This window comes from Athene noctua, chromosome 3, assembly GCF_965140245.1.
Source record: "Athene noctua chromosome 3, bAthNoc1.hap1.1, whole genome shotgun sequence".
Lineage (NCBI taxonomy): Eukaryota > Metazoa > Chordata > Aves > Strigiformes > Strigidae > Athene > Athene noctua.
Window position 1 is genome coordinate 81,988,331 of NC_134039.1, and position 16,768 is coordinate 82,005,098.

General features: G+C 39.3%; 1 protein-coding gene across 7 annotated transcripts in view; it reads right to left on the reverse strand.

The window, feature by feature from the left end:
* CELF2 (CUGBP Elav-like family member 2) overlaps positions 1–16,768 on the reverse strand; it is a 382,663-nt gene that overhangs the window by 116,742 nt on the left and 249,153 nt on the right. The window lies entirely within an intron of this gene.

Genomic DNA, 16,768 nt, shown 5'->3' on the forward strand with positions numbered 1-16,768 from the left:
AAAAATGTGAAATTTCTTTTCCCACTTGAGATGGAGAATATGGGAATAATGATGTGCTTGGAAGGAAGTCCTGGTAAGACTGGGACCCATATCTTGTACAATATTTTGGCTCCTGCTAAGCCTTATTAGGGCAAATCTTAAGATATTTCCAAGCAATTTGAAATCCTCTATCAGACTGCAGCATTACTCACTCTTGCATTTTGTATGCAAGAAAGATAAACCTTCATGTACAGCAAAATTACTTCTGGAACTGGATATTGCATGTTTTAACTATAATGCATATCATAAGCTTTGACACAGAGATAACTAAGCGATTACTTGTCAACCTCCTCTCATTCCACCAGTCTTAAAAGATAGGATAAAAAAAGCTTTTCATGTGTAACAACAGGCTACATATTAGTCCTGCAGAGTTATTGAAAATGTGGAACTAAATATCAGACAAGCCCAATTTAAAATGATGAAACACTTCTGAATTCTAAAACAATTAGGCTGATTTACAACACATGGCCTGATACACTGCAGGTTTGAATCCTTTCTTTGCTTTTAAAAGGGGACATATTTTTTCATGCTAGTCATAAATTAGTACAATCAGGATTTATTTCTTTTTTTTTCCTAAATACTATTCAAGAGCAACTCCTACACCTACCAAAGGCATTTGTGGAAGACTCATATTTTACCTGGGAAGATATACACAGAAGTGAGTTACAGACCTAGGAAAGCCAAACCATGACTATAGCTGAAGAAAAGCATCATCTGCTTTTTCTGTGGCTTTTCAGTGATGCTGTGCTGCAGATTTACTCAGTTTTCACTACGAGATCCCTCATTTCTGCTTGTAAATCAAGGATGCTGGGGTGCTGTGAAGATTAATCATGTGAGGCTTGCAGTTTTCTTCTCTACTCCTCATGATGGTTGCTCCCAGAAAACACATGCATCTTAAACACTCCTGATCCCACTGAGGTTGAGATTTAAACTAACACTGACATTGGCAATACAACTCTGCTTGATCATGGTACTAAAAAGTCATTGTCTGTGTTTCAATACCCATTTGATTATTACCTGTGTTTTAAGACAAACAGAAGACTGGAGAAACTCTTCTTTCATTTATCACAAGACAACGCTAGTGATGGCAGCAATATTGCTCAAAACCTGAACATTTGGGCTCCTTTATTACAGAATACTGGAATTTACAAAATAAAACACAAACCAAAAGGTATAGGGCACTTGTAACACTTTTTTAAGGCTTTCACTTTTGCAACACACTTGGACAATGGATTTTAAATGAAAGTTCTGTTTCTCTATACTTAAGGGTATTAATATTTTAGTATGACTGCATCTGTGAATGAAGACATTCAAAAAGCCATTATGTTTTCAACTTAGGTTAATAATAAGGCTATTTTTCCACCCACTCTCTGGCACAGCTGTAATGTTCTTGGCCTCAAGTGGGAGGCAATGTGGAACAAGGATTAGCAAGATGGATGATATACAACATACAGTGCCAGTTCATATAAAATATTACTAGATTGGAAATGACTGTTTACTGTCTCAGTGATTACATGACCACTTTTTTTTTCCTTCCAAAGAACATACAGTATGTGACGTTTCTCTGTGCCAATAAAGCTTAGTGTATAGCACCTGGGTAATGACAAATTAATTTTTGAGCTAAGCCTGATGAGGAGGTCAGCCAAAATCTTAGGCAGAGTTTATCCTCAGTACTATTTTACACAAGAGAAAAATGCATCCCTCCCATTCATCAGTATTAACACAGAACAGGGATTATACAACAGAAAATAAATAAAGTGGGGGGACCAAAATAATAAAAAAAAAAAAAAAAAAAAAAAGTTAGAGGACTCTGTGTGTTTACAGTACAGTAATAAACCATCTAATCTTGGAGGAAGGGGGGGAGTTGGAATCAGCATCCTATGGTCCACTTCCAAATGAAATTGGACAAAACATTTAGGAATGCACTAAACAGAACAAGCATGGATTTGGCAGACAACAAGCTGGATGAACTAGCAGGTCGTTTTTCAGTTAAGTCAGATTTCCAAACCTGAGACCTTTGCAACCTAGAACATGAGATCTCTTGCCTGATCTAGAGACCCACCTTTCTTGACCAAGGCCAAAGTGGCTCAGCCATGAGTGGCCAGGGACACTGAGCCCTGGCTCCTGGCATGTTCAGGTATCATCATACCTCAAAACTAGAAAACCACGTGGGTCCAAGTTTTATGTCCTGTCCAGGCATAAAGTTTCTTTTACCACAAAGTCAACATAAGTTGTTTAAATTCTGAGTGCTCATCAGTTCCCATCACTTGGACTACTGACCACAGCCACTGCCAAAATATCAGCAATACTTCACATTTAAAAAATGTTTCTTTAATAATTTTAGTGAAAGAGCACTTTCACGTGGAAGAGAAACAGAAGCGTTTCGAAATGGCAAAATAATTTCTCGTCCCTAAGCAAAGTTCCTCTGAAAAAGCTGTTTGCACAATCCAGACGCCTCCATTTTTCCATGTAAATAGTTTTTTGTTTTAATAAAACATATAAACAGGCTTATATCATTATTCTACCAGCTGCAGATGACCTACATTCACTGAGCAATCTATTCCCACAAAAATATTTTCATTGAAATTAGTCTTGATGTTGACAACTCCTTCCCCCACAAGATAACATCTAGGCACTTGGAAAGGCACATTAGCTACTTCAATAAATAAGATGAGCAATTCTTGGTTTTCTTAACCACAGAGGGCATAAGTGGATGATCTCTTTACATGCCCTGGACAACGAAAAAGACATTAAGTATTAGAATTTTTCCTGTTTGAGTAGCCCAGTGAGAGCAAGCCAAGTTTGCTGGCTTGCTCTCGTCATTTCCAGAGCATCAGAATTTCCATGAGCCATGAGCAGTGCCTCCCAGAGTCGGGTCATCAAAGCCTCAGCCCTGCACACCCCAGCCTTTCTTTTTTTTTTCAGGATGTTGTTCCAATACTGTGAGTAACTACCCAAAGTTTGACAAGTCTGCTCCTTTGACATGCTTGACTTGGCAAGTGTAGGAGAAATGCTGTTAGTTGAGAAGAAAAAAAGAAGGAAAAAAGAAAGGGACATGTAGGCACATTCCCTTCTCCTACTCATTCTCTAATGATCTTTGTGTTATTTTCTTTTAAATATTATTTAAAATTTCAGCCCTTTACAGTAAGATCAGTAAGAACAGATCGCTGCTTTAATAAAGATGCACAAAGCCCTTTTTGTTGAGGACATGGGTCCACAACTCTTGCGTCTGGGCTGTGCAGCTTTCAGTGTAGGCATGCTTTCAATCCTTCTCGTTCATCTATGCCATCAGTGTTTCAGGACAAAGATGACTTTACCAATCTGTTTGTACAGCATATTGTACAATCTGTTATGTGCATCTGCAATACAAACAGCAAATGATAATAAGAGCATGTGGATGAGGCTGAAGCCCCAGATTTTGGGTCTCTGTTATCTGTGGCACATGGACCCCGATCCACAGCAGAGGCACCTGCACTCCTGACTTGCTATGTGCACACAGCGTACCATGGGCACTGTTCATGAAATCTAAATACTACATATTCCCTATTAAAAAACCCCCTTTCTTCCCCCCTTCATCCTATTTCAAGGGAGTAATTCAAAAGTTAAAACCATGACCACACCAATGGGAATGAGACATCAAATTACCTTTAGTAATATCCTCCTTAAATACAAAACAAAGCGATGAAACTTAGGGAGAAAGAGGAATAGTTTGTACCAGATGTCACCTAATGGAAGTTCAATCAGAAACGCTACATACAAATGTATGAAAAAAATGTCCTACTTTTAAACAGATTGTTCCCCCAAATTACTTCTGACTGCAACAGTAATAATGTTTCTCATCATTACTAAATATTTGTCTTTTTTAAATTTTTTTAAGATAGCAAGCACTTCTGACATTTGCTGCACAGAACATCACACTTGCACTCCGTGCAGCACAGATTGCTAGTCTGCTGCTTTACATGCTGATTTCTCTTTTGTGAACTGAGACCTTGAATATTTTCACAGGGGAAAAGCAGATCAATGATTTTTTAAGAGAGCTAAACAATTCCATGTAATGAACATCAGTTGACATGGGCAATTACTCTTTCTTTTTCCCAAAAAAACAAAACCACAAAAACAAAGAGGAGATTGTAACTCCTTTGAATGGCATGTGTCTTACTGATCGTACCAGAATGTCAACTGCATGCATAAACACGGGTGGGTGAAGTTCAGGAGTGACATGTGGATCATTAAAATTTAAGATGCGTAGGTGAATAAAAACTTTTGCCATTTGTTGTGGCCAACAATAAAGAAAGTTGCTGTAGAAACTATTCCACTGTTCTGCAATTCCCATAAAAGAGGGGTTCAAAACCTTTTGTTTTGTTTTTGTTGCTGAATGAATGGAGAATCAAAGAATTTTTTTGCTAGATTTCATGTATTCGCTTTTTAAAGAATGCATATGAAAGGAAAATAAAATAATATCAAACATAAAGGAGATGCATACTTCAATGGTATTTCTGACATTCAAAAATATTCTGCAAAAACATCTAATATATCACATTTTCTCCTTAATGGTTAAAACATAACAGCAGAGTAGGAAAATCGTGGATATCTTTATCACTGGCTTGAAGCAAGGCTCTGCCTATGTCACTGTGTTTCCATGTGTCTGAGTTTTCTATTTATATAATGTGAATATGTTAATGTAGCTTATTTGCATTTCTGCTTTTATGTAGGAAGTCACACAAAATACCTTCCTGTATCTCATTGTGGCATCTCCATATAATGTGAGAGTGAGAATCTTGCATTAATAACAGCATTAAAAATACCATCGGGGTTATTCAATGGAATCCCTCTGCCACCATGATCGGTTACTGCTCTGTTGGTGGAGGGCACCGAAGCCCCGACATGGATCATCCCGACACTCCTCCTGTTGTACACCCTGACTTGCTCTCGGGCTGCTCGTCTCCCTCGCTGGCGCAACCATTATCCGCGACAGCTACACTGAAGCTAGGAAGGACACTCACACCAAAATCACACCTGCACTGGACACATGGAAAACCGTCTGTAAGAGGAATGACCATAAAGAGCCTGCTCAAAGGGCTCAGTGAATACACGTTACGTACACACGCTGATACCTGCTCTTAGCTCCAAACCCATTCCTATTCAGCAGAGCAGTGAAGAACATGCTTTAACTTTAATCACTTGCTGAAGTCATCAGAACTGTGTGCTTAGTTGAACAGGGGTCTTTATGAACCAAATATTATTCTTAGTAATAAGGAGACCTGGCAATACACTAGATGGAGCATTTGATAGTAAGTAACATTAATTCAATTAAATCCTCTTACAGCATACACTCTCCAGCTAATGTAGTTTACAGTGAAATTTTCTCCAGCACTCATTTAAATATAATTGCTGCACTTATCTTGTCATGAGGAAATTTCTGAAGGTTACTTGTACTGTGCATGTGTAAACCTACAAGCTACACTGACCTTTAATTGTGAGATTTTTTTGAACTACTTAGACTGCAGCATCTAAATAATGATGATAATAATAATAATAATAACAATAATTCCCCACTTTCACACAGCACATTTTAACTCAATATATACCCAACCTAGAACTAACAAGGAACAAAGCACAGAAAGGTATTGCATGCTAACAGCTCAGGACTGGAAAGGAAAGGTAAACACTGTTGGAAATGGAAAGGCTGGGAGATGACATGCTTGGAAATCAGAATTTTGATAGAGCATTTTGCTCAATTCTTCTGAAAAACATGAAGGGGTACTCTACGGAGATAACTTTGTATTTACCTTTCATACCCAGGCTGGCGTTATTAAGAGCTATGGGGCACTCCAGCATCATGCTGTGGTATCATCTTCTGTCTGAATCAGAAAAGAGGTTCACATCTATTGACCCAATTGCCTGGTTTTGGTGACCCTCTCAAGTGCTTTCCTACAGGTAGCCCAGTGATATACTGGAAAGCAGACTAAATCATTTGCAACCCTGGAAACCGAGAGGTGTCAGTCAAAAAAACAGCTCAACAAACAAACAAACCCCCAAAAACCCAACCCCAAAGCAAATCTTCAGTGTTCACAACTATCCATAAATCTAATATCTTGAGAGTTTAATGAAATATTGGAAGGACAGGTATAGAGATACGAAAAGAAACCTGCTGAGCATGATGGCAACAAGCATTTCGGAAAGCCCCAACTATACACAGTGGACATTTCAGGCCCTTGTCTATGCTAAGCTTTCCCCTACAACTCTATTGTAGGCTCTTTTTCGTGTCTCCAACAACAAGAAGCAACCTCAATTAAAGATCTACTCCATTTTTCCCTTTAAAAAATAGGGAAGAAACAGTACATTTGGGGCTAACTTGGGCAGCCTGCACCAAGCAGAGCATAATCAAGCAATTCACACCTAAGTGCTGACAGCCATGGAAGGTGAGAAATGCCAGATCTAAAGGGGAAAAAACAACTACTCAGGCCCTTCAACCTCTGCCCTGGACTCTGCATTGCAAAAGGAAACCCTGCTTCTTAGTTTTGACTTTATGTACACCCGGCCAGGTGGATGCTTGTAAGAGTGAGAAACATTTGATGTACTTATGTCTATTTGGCCATCAAGGCTCACCAAGGTTTTATTGGGGTTTTTGCAGTATTAAATCAGAAGAGGGAACCAATGATCTTGCTCTCCCCATTTCCATCCTCCTGCTCAAACTCAGATGCCTGTCACATTAAGAAACATCAAGTGATTTCATTCAGCTCTTACACAATAGCAGACGTTCAAGGGAGAACGTGGGACCACGAAGCATTTTAAAACTCTTAAATAAAATGTGGGCTACAGGAGGCTCTCATTCAGAAGTAACATTTTCCTTTCCACAGAGAGTTCCCCCATGCTTCAGTGAAGTGAATTAAAATTGACACTGAGAAAAATCTAATTGAGCCAGAGACAACACAACACTTTTCACTATAGAAACTGAAGCCCCGGCGGAATTACTCGGGTTAATATAGTCCATTTTAAATCTACAATGATTTTTATATCCCATGATCTTCAAATAATAAAGGAAGCCTGTCATTTATTACTCATTGTTTTAATTAGGGGGGGCATAGGAAGAGTGGGAACCACTGCCTATGGGTCTGCTCCACACTGGTTTTCCAACTGCAGTCCTCATCAGATCCCAATAATACATGAATAAACTAATACAGATCTCGCCTGGGCAGTGTTAACGTTACAAAATCTTTGTGTCAACCAGCTCAGGGATTCAAGCACTGAGAATGAAGAAAGCACATTTGATTTAGGTGACAATATTGGCACAGGCAGAATGTTACTCTCTGCCTCCTCAAAGTGACTTGAAAATTTTGGGAAAAGTCCCCCCAGGCCTCTGTATCTCACTTCTTCCAGCTGGTAAAAACTGATTGATGATATTAGTCTCCCTTTGCAAAACATTTGGAGATCTACGGCTGAAGCAGCAGTGCTACTCCTTACGGTGCCACACTCATCCTTGCAGCTAAAAAGTTTCATGCAATACATTATATTAATCTACTCCCTATTGCGGTACAGCTCGCTAAAACTGCAGTTGAAAGTGTGATATCTTGAGCTCCTTGGACAGTTTAATTGTTATTTGAAACACAAATTTTCCAAATTCAGTTAGGCTAATAAGAGACATGGTTTATTAGAAAACATCTTCCACCTCTTTACAGTTTGTCTTATTCTTCTAAAAGAACGCATGACTCAGATGTAGTAGTTATTTTAAATTAAAACCACAAGGTAGTCGACACTGAAATTTTTTCCTCCACGAAAAATAATGAATTTATGTACCACAGAGTTTAATCTGCAGAGTGAAAGTCTTATGTCCCACTTAAAACTGTATACTCTTGGGCATAGATTAGACAGTAATTAGGTTCAGTGAAAACCTGAAAAAATCCACTGGAAACATTCAAATTTAATTTATTCACCGGCTTGTCTCCGAGTGTTTTTATAAGCAATTAGGAAGACACAGATTCCTCAAAATGCCTTCTTCCCTGAAATAGATGGACCAGGAGATTTATATGGCATACGCAGTCTTCCATCCATAGCTCATTGGCTTGAGTTAAGCTCAAACCAGGCTTAGAAGCCACTACCAGACTTTATCCTTAAGGAGTCATTTGCTATTCTTTTGAAATATGCTGATGGCTACAGTGCGCTATGGAACTGATGTCTAAAAAGAAGCAATATTGCAACTGGCACAGCACATCCTTTCCTGGCATCTGTATCACAGAAGTCTGAGTAGGTTGTGGGTCCTAGCAGACCCAAAAGCACGGGCAATGCTGTCCTCTTGCTACCTTGCTCCAGCAGAAAATACAGGGTGACAAGCTCTGGTGGGGAGAAGATGGAAGTACTGAACTAGTAATTAATTTACATGGCAAATGCTACACATATATCCATTTTGTAACGTATTTCAAAAGGATAAAGAATAACAGACATCCTTTCAAGGCTTTCCTGGGTTTAAATTTCACGTTAAGAGCTAGCAAAATTGACGACATATTTATGCTAAAATGTTTTACACTGTCATTAGCTTTTATTGTCACTCATCATTGTAATATTTACGTGTCTCCCACATCATTTCAGCAGTGACAGAGAAATTCTTACCGCCTTGCAGTCTCTTCTTCCATCTTTTAATGAGCAAAAACTTGTTGCACCGGGGGTTTTAATTTTAGGCTTTTATTTATTCGTGCATATTTGTGCACATGCACTTGTGCACGATTTTAGTGGGGTCACAGGAGCAGAAGATGAAATCAATAAAACACTGTTCTTGTGGTAGAAATGAGAGACTTGGAAGCTGCAGTGCAGCTGAGATACATACATGCTCATAGGACAGCTCCCCAATTACACTTCATTTTTGACATTGCTCAATTGACAAACATTTCCTTCCTTTGAGCTCCATGCCGAAGTGTGTGAAGATTTCGGACTGGTTCTCAAATCCTTTGCAAAACCTCCTATGTTATGAGCAAATGATTCAAACATTAGAATGAATAGAATTAGAAACACTATATAATGAGATATGCGTTGTATGGGGTTTTTTTGAAGCCATTGTTCTTTAACAAAAACACACATCATTTTTTATGTGGCAAGCAGATAAATATTGCATGTTTATTCATTTAATAGAAAATTGGAAGAGGAAAGAATTTCAGTGCCACAACAACGTCATAAAAAGATCGAAACTCATTGATGTGAGCTTTAATATGCAGCTGAAGAAATTGGATACCATAAATCTCAAACTGACAGTATCTGGCACTATTACAGAGGTATATATTTTAAATGTAGGCACCAATCTTGAGAATACTTAAACATGCATGTGATTTTATGTCTGAGTATCATATCCATTGATTAATTCCTGTGTGCAAGTGCGTGCATGACTTGACTTAGATTTTTCCATGCATTATAATTTTTGCCTTTGAGATTATATATTTGAGAGACCAAGGTTTAGCATATTATTCAGATCCAACAATGCAATTTGATTAGCTGCTTTTCTGAATTTTATTGGAAGTTCAGGCTTTTTTAACCACCTGCCTATGTGTTTTTTCTGATGTAACAATGACATTACTAAAAACAGATTACCCACTTAAGAACATTTGGGATTTTTTATAAAGTTGCTATAAAATATTCTATAGGTAAATGCTGGATGGTGTGCTGAAGAAGTCAACATTATAGCAACGAATTGCCTGCCTTTTTAAACTATGGTGCAAAATAATATTTTCCATCATTGTCTTAACAAAAAATCACTATCGTTTAAGTCCCCTAATTCTCAATCATTAGCCTTCAATTATTTTTAAACAGAATTAGGAAAAAAAACCCAACAAACAGACAGACATATCCTCTTTTTGGTTTTGTTTTCTTGCTTTTCCTGAACTGTCAGGAAAACTGAACTCGTATTTTCACCCATATTCCTGGATGTGTTGAATGTAACTAGAAAGCGCTTGAATTTATTTTATGCCTGAATTGAAGCTCAGACATCCCTTTACCCAACTTGCCTTTTCCCCAAGTGTTTATCAGATATCAACATTAGAGATTGATTAAGAAAACCACAACTGGAATATTAAGTTCTACTCTTTTAATGGCTGGCCTGCATATGGGTTTTCTATCAATCTAATTAAATCAATTCATGTAGTTAAAGTTTACGCACTTTTTCATCACAGATTTAATTAGTAATGTGCTTATATAGTCTTAGCCTAATTTTGAAAATTCATATACAGTTGTAAATCACAGTTAAGCTGCTACAAAACTGCAACCAATGAGCCCCAAAGCGATCTACTTTAATCCCTTAGAGATCTGTTATTTTTATTAATTTCTTACAGCAACACCTAGAGTTCTCACTTCTGGACCAAGCACCCACTGTGATAAATACTGTAAAAGCATGGAGTAAAAAGATGTCTAAAAAATGCTTAATTTTGATACAGCTCCAGTCATTCACATGGTGTATATAGGAACTTCAGAAACAAGACTAAGGAATGCTTTACGTGTTATCTCCCTCTTTTAATACTACGATCACAACCTACTCTCTACCCAATCCCCCCAACATCCTCAACTCTTCCTGTTTTGCAATCACAACCCCCCAATCCTGTTACAGTATCTTCCCAGATATTTTCCACTACTGCACCGCCTGACTGGGTTGGGTTTGCTGTGACACTTTTCTGTATTAAAGGGGCTGACTTTCTTGCCATGGTCAATGATGGGAATATACAGTGAGACTGATTTATGTGGGCAACAGGTTTGCAGTCAAGTATGCAATGGGACATTATCCTCATCTGCTCCCACTCTTCAAAGCAATGCAAAAAATATCAGGGGTCATCAGAAATCTCAGACCCTCTTCATGTTGGACATATATAAGGCACTGTCAGCTGTGTCCACCCCAGCCTTGGCACCTTGTCCTGCTTACGGGGTGAAACTGTACTGGGACGTTGGGAGCTGTCATGTCACATACTGCTCCAGACGCATCATTTCAAAAAACTAAGTGGAAGAAAGCAAGAGAAAAGTTTCTCTTGGAACTTCTCTTACTACTACTTCTGGCAAGACCATTCTCTGCTCTTCAAGTGGAGGAGGAAAGTTTGACTTAAGAAGTTGGATTTTTTTTCTGTTGGCCTGCTGTTTCTCAGTCTTAAATCTATGCTGTGCAGTCCCTGGGTTTAGTATTAATTGAAAGAGCTTATCTATTCCTGCCTTCAGTATGCACTTCAACGTACTGCAGAAACTTCAATTGTATCCCCTTATAACTTTTTCTTTCCAAACCAAGGTACAGTCCTGTATTCTTCCTCAGCTTTTCCCCTTTTAGCTTTCTTGTAAGTCAGTGCTTGAAGCCCTTTACAAGTTAACCTTCTTAGACCTTTTACCATGGCTTAACCCTTCCTGACTTCATACAAAATCATGCTGCTCTTCGCTGGACCTCTGCCCTTTTCTATAGAATGGTACTAAATATTGGTAACTGTAGTTTAAACATGATCAAAAAAATCCTTCTTTAACTCATACAGTATTTCCTTGAAAGCTACATTCAATGCTTCCATTTATACAGCTTCGCATTTTCTGTGCCTTTTTGACCACATGGATACAAAACATCATGTCAAGTCCTTTTATGATATGTGCACTCTTCAAATCCTCTCCTGCTGCCGAATCTTTGAAAAATATATTCATTCAACATATGTGTTCACTCAAAACTCAAATTTACTCTTCTTGCTCATGGTTCATTTTCTGAATCTCTTTGTATTTGATTGTTTTCTCCAGGTTATCAGGTGGCCTCACCCCCATCCAGTCCCTTGTGCACGATCCAAAAAGTTGGATAACAAGTTGGTGGTTCATTCTGTCAAAGCCATTTACATAGAGAGTGAAAAAGTATTGATCTCCAATAACAGTCCCTGTTGCTCTCCAATCATCATCCCCTCTCTTCCCCTGGCCCGTAACCTTTCCCCATTCTAATCTGCCCTCGATCATCTAACCAGCTCCTTTCTCCATTTGAAAATGGGCCCTTCTCTGCTCCACCAGCAACTGTATGTATTAGTCTCCTGTGTGACACTGTGAAATGCCCCTGGGAAATCCAGCCTGATTATACACACAATTTCACACCTGTCCACTTTCAGAGAGACCCTTTAAAAACTCCATCAGATTTGTCAAATAAGAATTCCCTTTGATAAAAATCAGCCTCACATCTATAATATATCTTATAATGCTACTTATAAACCATGTAAGATGATAGAATTAAGGTTTAAATTTACACATCCTGAAGTCAGAAACTGAAAGTTAAATGCTCAACTTTAATATTCACTCTCCCTTCCTGTTGTACTTGCATCCAACAATAGTATCTGGCTTTTGCCAGTCTTTGTCGTGTGAAACTTCATCTAGTGCACAAAGCACCTGATAAAAAAATATGTAAGACACTTTTTCATTCAGTACACGAAATGACTTCAAGTCTGTGATTGTAACAGAGTATCTCAGCCACGATCACTAAAATTTAGTCTAAAACACACATGCATCATGTCTGTGGTCCCAGGTCCTGCAGTTTTGACAACATACGTGCTCATGACACAACTCATCAGATCTCAAAAGCTAAATGATGTTCATGCTGACCTGTGAGAGCATTCAAAAAACAAAATAAGTCAAAATGTGTAAAGAAACCCTGACTCCTGGAGTGCTGGCTGAATGGTGCTTTTAAAGAGCATCTAAACTAGTTTTGCAAAACTCAGTGCATTGAAATTGCTTCAAGAAGCAGAGTGTGCAATCGGTTCGGCAGTGATGCAAGGGCAGGCCAGGAACAGTGGGTCTTTGCTGCTGATTAGGACAGTGAGGATGGGTTTGTGTGACAAGCGGAGTGCCACAGCTCTGCTCCCACGCTGGGCTACCTGCGTTTCCTTTTCTCCTGCTGCACAGAAAATGGGGCTTTGTGTGCAGGGACCTGCCTGAGTGGAGAGACTGTTCCTCCCGCCTGCGCAGAGTATTTTTGAAGGGCTAAACTGTAGCTGAAATGGTACCCAAACAAGCCACGTAACTTCTGCCTCCTGTACGCCTTGCCCATGTGGTCTCTCCTGAATGCAGCAGATGAATGCCTCATTATCAGATTCCTCTGCTTGCTTCCCGGTAGACTTAAATTACCATGTTAAATAGGATAATAATAAACACTGGCCTTTAACTACAGCACATCCTTGTTCACTCAGCAGCCTCCCTCTAATCTGATAAAGGGTCTGTAAAAGGCTATAAGGAAACACGGAGTTAGTTGTTACATGGGTGCCTCTCCCCTGCTTTCTGCGACACGATTCCTATGGTAGCACAAGCAGGCTCAGGCTCGCAAAGCTGATTTAGGGGACCTTGATCCCTACAAGAATTAACAGGTATTGAAACAGGGGCAAGGTACCAAACAGACATTGTGGATCTGGCCCAAAGCTCTTCTGCATTTCAAAAGGCAAAAGTAGCACTGTGCCATCTGCTTGCTTCAGCACTCGGTCTCCGAAGCAAAAGCATCCAAGGAAATCTTTTTGGCTTAGGAAAACAGTGGGGAAGAAGAGAGATCTCGGTGGCAGCGTACACTGCCTTCGCATAGAGCTCACTGTATTTGAGGTATTACAGAAGCTGTTTAACAACTACTCTGAAAAAAGTCATCTATCCACCCAGAAAAATTATATAAAGGGAGCAAGCTAAATTGGGAACAGAGAGGGCTGATCTGCCTAGATTTTTGAATCCCCTCAGCCCCCAGAAGTTGAAAGTGCCATTTATTTCAGTGTTACAGGATTTCCTGCCTTTTTTAATTTTTTTTTTTATTTAGTTTACCTAATCCCCCGGATTTCTCTTGTTGCAGAAAGAGGAAAAAGCCTTACAAAACAACAGGGGATAAACACAAAGTCAAATTACTTTGCTGAGCTCTCTCACACATCCAAAAAAACCAGAGAACTGCAAACTCTGGAAAGCATGAGGAGTTTCCTACCGACAGAGGATATTTTAATCATCACCTACCGAAACGCAGCCATTCCTGTGGTTCCCAATTAATAAAGCCAAGCTTCAACATTTGCACTAACATTAATATATCTGTGGAAGTAAGATGGTTTTCCTTTAATTTTCCAAAGTGAGTAAAACTGGGCTTTCTACTTGTCTTCCTCCTCTTCCTTCAGCTTCAGCTTTGCAGAGCTGGCAAGCAATACAAAAAAAGGAGGAAAGACATGAACTAGGCCGTCTGTCGTTGGAGGGTATGAAAGACAGTCTTAATAACAGCAGGAGAGAGAGAAGCAGCCTATGGTTATTTTTGACAGAATCGGGAGAGACTCAGACTGCAGCTTCATAAACAGTTCATCAGAGAAAAATTCTGTTCAAATTGGAGAAGCCCCTTTGGCCAAGCTAGCAGAAATACACAGCCCTTGTCTGGTAAGAGAGAAATCTTTCAAAAATCAAAATACCTTTCTTCAAAGAACAAAACCAAATCGCCAACCCCCACATGGCGTAGTAACACTAACTTGCATTTTTGTCATTGCAATTCATGGCTTGAAGAATATTTAGAGAAAATTTCTGGGTGATACCAGCCTGCAAATGTTCTACATGACACACAGCCATGACCATATAATGAAATGAAAAATGGACTTTTCTAGTGTCACCCAACCACAAGGTACCCTTGATGCACTGTTCTGTAAAAGTGGAGGTGATGCAGAAAGGCAGCAGACAGGAAAATGCCTGGCATTACCCCAATCCACCCAGCTCAAATAAAATAAAAACGGTTGTTTTGTGTAGGTATTTACATAGAAGGAAAGCATGGAATTCAACCACACCTCTGAACAAAAAGTCAAAACTCAGCTTCATTATTAAATGCCAATTAGATAGTACAGGTGAAGTATTTCATGATGACAACAAGACTACCAGACATTTTTCAGGGCAATTTTTTTGTTTGTTTGCTTCTAACATTCTTAACAATCTCTCATACAGAATCCTTTGTGCTACTGGATTAAGAAAATAAAGATCATTCCTAGTCGAGAGATATCCACAGGAAACTCAAGAGGTTTCTATATCTAGCAACCTTGCTGGCAGACTGAGCCAGGAGGAAGGACATAGCCAGGATGGAGATACACTCCTCCAAAACTTCCAAGGGAAAAGCTGACCACCAGAGGAGCTAGCTGCTGTGTCAGGGAAATTTAAGTCTGAAGGTTATTCTGTCTTTCTTGAGGATTAATTTCATTTACTCATTAAAACATATAATGCCTGAAGTGATATAAAAGCATCGTGTCTGCACGGCTGAAAAGAGACCAAGCGAAAAAACCCAAACCCAAATCAACCACCTTTCAAAAAGAATACTGAGTATGGGGACTACAAGCCTTCATAATTAGTCTACAACGATTTGCATGACCTGTGCTTAATCCTTATGCCTTCCAGCTGCCTGACAGACAGGTACAGTATAATGGAAAACACTACAGAAATGGGAATCAATGGCTTTCTTCTGTCTAACCACAATATCATTCTCACTTCATTTACTGCTTAGTGGGAAGGCATTTCTGAGGCCTGGGAATCAGCTCTTTCTAAATGGACGAGTCTCAAAGTTCAGTATCTTAGTGATATAAACTAAGTAGGAGTTTGCTCATCCATAGCAGCCTGGACTGCAGAAAATCCAGTTGCTTGACCTCTTAATGCTGTCTTCTATCCAGCATTACAAGAAAAAGACACTTGGTGAGGGCTCTGTGTTATCATAGGCAGGGGGCTACGTGCCACAATACATCCATCCTGGGGAATGGAGGGAGCTGGAAGCAGAACTACACTGAAATACTCCAACCAAAAATACCTTCTGCTTCTGAAGGGAAAGAGCAATCTAGTACAGGGACTAGCAGCAAGACATGGTGAGATGAACCCCCTCCCTGACACTGGTGTGACACCAGTGCACCAAGTCTTTTAAGTGGAAGCGATACATGCAAGCAACCCAAAACGAACTAGTATCACTCAAAGCACAAGACTGCTTACATCAGGGCACCAAAGAAGGGGCCACTGAGAGGATCCTCTGCCCCATGCCAGGGCAAGGAGGAAAAGCTTGGCAGTGCTTTGTACAGACGCACAGGAGCACCCGAACTTGGGCTGTGTGCCTCACGCAATAGCAGTCACCTCTCACTGAACTGGAAATCTCAAGCGAGTGCTGTTTTGCACTGTTAGTTAGCTGCTAGCCCACAAAATCATTTTATGATAGTCTCCGTAGCATGTGTGCTTTAAAGGTTTTTAGAAGCAGTGGCAGGAGTGCAGTAAGAATGAATAACTATCTAGTAACCTTAGGGCCAGGCACACATGCATATCTAGTCATGCCTCTCAGCTGCACTATTCGTAATGCTAGCAACACTTTCATGGACCAAACCTGAAGAGTAAGTTAAAGGATATGCTATTTAAGGAGAAAAATGCATTCTGTGCAACAAAATACTAATTTTCAGTCCACATGTAAGCATATGTTATACTTGCATAGCTATAATACACAGAATTCTCATGTGCCTAAATATGCATAAAAATACAGTGAAAGAAAGCAATATAATTAAGGACAAATATTTTACATGTGTATAGAAAAAAATGCAGGAAGGAAACTCAACCCTTTCTTTTAGAAAAATATCAGTGCCAAAACCTAATCCTTTAACATAACTGCAGAAAAGAAATCAGATTTTGGAAAAAGGTCATGGAAACTCTATTTTATAATTTTTATTGCCTCTGGAGCAATGACGTAGCAAAAGCCCACTACTATCATTTCTCCCCTTTTGTATCCTTAAAATTATTCCCACCTGGG